This window comes from Carlito syrichta, unplaced genomic scaffold (genome assembly GCF_000164805.1).
Source record: "Carlito syrichta isolate Samal-C Ts95f unplaced genomic scaffold, Tarsius_syrichta-2.0.1 Scaffold315466, whole genome shotgun sequence".
In the NCBI taxonomy this organism is placed as follows: domain Eukaryota; kingdom Metazoa; phylum Chordata; class Mammalia; order Primates; family Tarsiidae; genus Carlito; species Carlito syrichta.
In genome coordinates, this window is record NW_007259562.1 from 714063 (window position 1) to 719470 (window position 5408).

A 5408-nucleotide genomic window follows, 5' to 3' on the forward strand; every position below is an offset into this window, starting at 1 on the left:
GCTTTGGGACTTGTTCTTTGTTTTTAGTTTTGAGGGGGGAGATGTTAAAGCTATAGAAAAATTACTTGTAGGAAAATAAATACGGTGATTTTTCACTCAAAAAAAAAAGAAATACACAATTTTCTTATAAATTCCAAGTTTTTGGGGTTCCCCCCATATTAAATAATCCCTTGTAACTTTCAATTCTCCCAGGTTGGAGGCTCCTGAGAATAAGCGCTTTTTTCTCTTTTCTTGTGAACATGACTAGAGAATGGATGATGCTTAAATAAGTAAATAACAACATAGCGACTCCAGTTCGAAGATAGTAGGAATTCAAAAAAGCCTGAGTATAGGTTTAGTAAAATAAATTACCATGAATCTCCAATCTATTTTTCTTCCCTGTGAGGTAATTGTCCAGACATTGACTCTTTCCCCCTACGTCTGGATTCTTTCTGCCCTTCCCTCTGGGAGCAGCTTCTGATCCTGGCTGGTCTTTTCAGGATGTGCACATTCTCAGTAAGGAGTCACAAGGTGCGGGTAAATGAGCAGAGTGCAGAACAATGTGAGTGGCATCCTGTGACTGTAACCACCGTTTAGCAAGTTGAATAATTAACTTACCACCATTGGAGTCTTCTGGGTGAATTCTTTCTCCACTGACGGGCCACCAATGAAGTCTCATAAGTTCTAACAAACCAATATCTTTTCCCGCTGGACCTCTGGGTGATTTCTTTGTAAGAGATAAAGAACATTACACACAGACCTTCTCAGATTTGGAGTAGCCATGTTAATCTCCCCAGCATCCTTCTTACAACAAATTTCTAGATGTTACTCAAATTTTTTCAGTGGAATTTTTTCATAGTAAATATTGTTTAAAATAAGTAAAACCATCAGGAGTGAGGGGCTTTGGATGTCATTTTAATTCCTAAACATGAATGTAATTGATTTATACTTGTTTGTTTTATGTCTATTCACAATTTTATGGAAATCAATGTTTGCAAGGGGTTTGTTTAGTCAAAAGATCTGAAACACTGACCCTCTCATCTGTAATTTTTAATGTATACTTCCAGAATTATTTGTATATGAACACAAAATGTATATGTATTTTAAAGCTCTGACATGTACATATAAATGGGGACATACTGCAGCCACTTGTTTATTTTTCTTTTTTTTTGTTTTTGAGTTGGAGGCTCACTCTGTCACCCAACTTGGATGCAGTGGTATGCTCACACTACTGCAGCTTGGACCTGCTGGGCTCAGGGAATTCTTCCAAGTAGCTGGGACTATAAGCACCTGCCATCACATCCAGTTAATTTCTTTATTGTAGAGACGAGGTCTTGCCAAGTTGCCCAGGGTGGTCTCGAACCCCTCAGGCAATTCTCTCACCTCCATCTCCCAAAGTGCTGGGATTATAGGTATGAGCCCCTACACCGGCCGAGACACGTTTTATTTTTTATTTTTTGAGTTTGAGTCTCACTGCCTAGACTGGAGTGCAGTGGCTGCTCCCGGCCACTGCAGCCTCGACCTGCTAGGCTCCGGTGATCCTTCCACCTTAGCCTTCCAAGTAGCTGGAACTACAGGCGCGTGCTACCATGCCCAGCTAGTTTTTGATTTATTGTAGAAGACGAGGTCTCGCCAAGTTGCCTGGGCGGGTCTCGAGCCCGCGGGCTCAGGCAATCCACTCACCTCGGACTCCTAAAGTGCTGGGATTACAGGCTGAGCCACCGAGCCCAGCTGAGACACTTTAAAAAAAATTTTTTTTTTAAATTTTAAAGATGTGGAGTACAATTCAGGGTTAGGTATACAAATGTTCATTATGCAGATTGATGAGGTGTGGCCACCCCATCCCTTGACAGTTTCCCACTACTGCCAATCCCACCCCCACCCTCCCCTGGCAGTTTTCCACTGCTTCCACTACCTTTCTTATAGTATTACGATAGTTGTTCAAGGTCTGCTTATGAGTGAGAACATGTGATACTTGGTTCTTTGCTTCTGAGAGACATTTTTTATATGGACACTTAAAATTTACTGATATTAAAAATTTTTTATATCAGAACATACAGATTTATTCAATTGTTTTTAAAAGTATCATGACTTACGTTACCCTGTTCTCTACAGGTATTTTTTATACATATAAAGCACTGCTGCAATAAGCAACTTTGTTTATATACCTATGTGTATATACTTGAAAGGATGTCTATAGGGCAAGTTTTCAGGAATTCATGAAATTCTTTTTTTCTTTTCTTTTTTCTTTCTTTCTTTTTTTTTTTTAGGGAGGGGACAGAGAAATTTATGAAATTCGATTCTTATTTTTTTCTTTTGAGTTGGAGTTTCACTCTGTTACCCAGGCTGGAGTGTAGTGGCATGCTCACAGTCACCGCAGCCTCTACTGCTGGCCTCAGGTGATCCTTCCTCCTCAGTCTTGCAAGGAACTGGAACTATAGGTGCATATCACCACACCTGGCTAATTTTTAAATTTATTGTAGAGATGAGGTCTTGCCAAGTTACCCAGTTGGTCTTGAACCGCTGGTCTCAGGCAATTCTCTTGCCTCTGCCTCCCAAAGTGTTGGGATTACAGGCGTGAGCCGCCGTGCCTAGTGAAATTCTTAAAGTAGGTTAAGTGTGACTCTTCAGACACCATTCTGTAAGAGGGACTTGACCTGTGTCTTTTGAGAGTTGGCAAGTCAAACTTAGTGGAGTTTGTCACATTAGGGACCCTCCTTAACAATACTTAGAGGTCTAAAATTTTAGGGTTGTTTCTTCTTTTTATCTGATAGTTTTAAATTGATACTTTAGAAAGAAATAATTTATTATTGCACTGGATTATGTAATTAATGAACTAGGTACAATTTATTTTATCTCCTGGGCACTGGTGGTATACCTCTTCGTTTGTCCCAGAGGAGAGTCATGCCTGGACCTGTGCTGAAGACTGTGTGTGTGTGTGTGTGTGTGTGTGTGTGTTTCTTTTGAGTTGGAGTCTCACTCTGTCGCCTAGACTGGAGTGCAGTGGCACGCTCATGGTCACTGCAGCCTTGACCTGCTGGGCTCAAGTGATCCTTCCACTTCACTTCCAAGTAACTGGAACTATAGGCGTGCCACCATGCCTGGCTAATTTTTTGACATATTATAGAGACGAGGTCTCGCCAAGTTGTTCAAGCTGATCTTGAACACCTGGTTTTAAGCAATTCTCTTGCATTGGCCTTCCAAAGTGCTGGGATTACAGACGTGAGCTACCATGCCGGGCCATGAAGACTGTTTTTGAGCATAGCACAGTGTCTGCCATTCATGTTCTGAGGCAGTCTAGGTCCTAAAGTAACTGTCAGAACAATTTGTTGCATGGAACACTGTGGAGAATGACTTCTGTTTACAAATAATAGCCATATTAGTATATTGCTCAGCTCATAACAAGCATTCAGTAAATGTTAACTGGGTGCTTTACATACATTACGTCATCTATCATTACCACAATCCTATGAGGTAAAGGCTATTAAAATTTCTATTTGATAAATACACAAACTTATGTCAGTATTAATATACCTAGTGAATGGGAAAAAGTTGGAGTTTGAACCTTGGTCATCTGATACATAAATCAGATAAAAGACACATTGCCTTGTACATTAGACAATGACCCCAAAACGGCACACCCCTGCATGTTCAACTGCAGTGGCAGCATTTTCAGCAAACAGAGGCATCACAGTTGCTGTTTTGTGGATTGGAAGTGATCAGAGTTATATCCAATAACCGCAGTGAATTGGAGTAGGAGAGGGAAAAAGTCATTCCAAGATCTAGACCAAGTTGCTCATGGAAAATAGCCTCTAGTCTCTCTTACAATAATTCTGGAGGAATGTGGGAAAACTGGAGTCCCCAAAGGGTAGAAGGAGCAGATCTGGGAAAATATAAATTGTAGCTGTCTTTGTCCATTACTTTACTGGCTTCCCTTAGTGTAAACATGGACACATGAATTGTTCCCGGAATATGTCTCAGCCAAGATAAGTGGACAATATGTGACCACAAGGTTGTTGACTCGCAACATTTTCTCAGTAAAGTGTTGGAGAGACTTATAGGTGAAATGAGTTGAACAGCTGTGTACTTGTTCTTTTTAATTGTCCTTGCTCTGATTCACCTGCGGATCCTTTTGAAACTCTCATACCAGTCTTCATCCCAGGCTGTGGCACACAGCTTCATGCCAGACTGAGAATTTCCTGGGATGGAGCTAAGTATAGAATTCATATAGAATTCTCAGTCTCTGTTTAGAACAATCTTCAGACAGACACACTCAGTTTCATCTACATCATGCTAATCATTCCAAATATTTCTGTGTCTGTTTGCTACAGTCAGCTCTGTGTACTTGGCATGACTCACCTTTTGCATGTTGCAAAGTGTTTTTCTTTCACCGTGGAGGGTTTTTCTAGTTTTTCTTTTTTGATGTTCTTTAGAAGGGGTGCTCCCAGGTCAAGAGCTTTATGAAGACTCTTTCCCCTCTTTAGAGGCAGTTTTGCTTCAAGGTTAGTTGAGGCATTATTAAATGTCAGTGCCTTACCTCTTTACCAGTCCCACTATTTATAATTTTTACATATTCTGAAACAGAAAATACATTTGCATACAAACAGCAATTTGTTAACGAGGATTTGGAGTTTTATTGCTTTATGTTCTAAACTAAGACCTTGTTCTTCCAGACTGTGTGGTCTTGGGCAAACTGCTTAACCCCTCTAATCCTCAATTCCGTGGCTTTTAAATAGTGAAATGACTTACTGCAGCAACTTCAAAAGGTTCCCCCCTTTCTTTTGCATGTTTCATTTACAAGGAGATTGTTCTATGTTATTTATTTAGTTAGTTAAGATCTTTTCTCCTTGGGGAAAGTAGTGTTAGGAACTAAAATTTTTGAGGTGAGAAAACATTAGCTTCTCTGAAATTTACAAATCTTTGTGCTCTTCGAGTACCAATTGCTTCTGACAATATTTTAAAAAAATTAAATAGACTCAGATTCTTACTATCCGGTGATTTTCAATCTGGTAGTGATTTTCTTTCTTACTTACTTTTTTTTTTTTTGAGTCGGAGTCTCAATCTTTTGCCCAGGCTGGAGTGCAGTGGCACACTCATGGCCACCGTAGCGGTGACCTGCTGGGCTCAGGTGATCCTTCTGCTTCAGTCTTCCAAGTAGCTGGAATTATAGGCATGCACCACCGCGCCTGGCTAATTTTTTGATCTTTTATAGAGACGAGGTCTCGCCAAGTTCCCCGGGCTGGTCTCAAACCTGTGGGATCAGGCAATCCTCTTGCCTCCACCTCCCGGAGTGCTGGGATTACAGGCATGAGCCACCATGCCTGGCTTAATGATTTTCTTGAAACATAAAAATTCTGGAATTTTTTGCAGTTAACAAAAATAGATGACAATGTGAGAAACTTAGATAAAAAGCAGATGATGGTAAATTA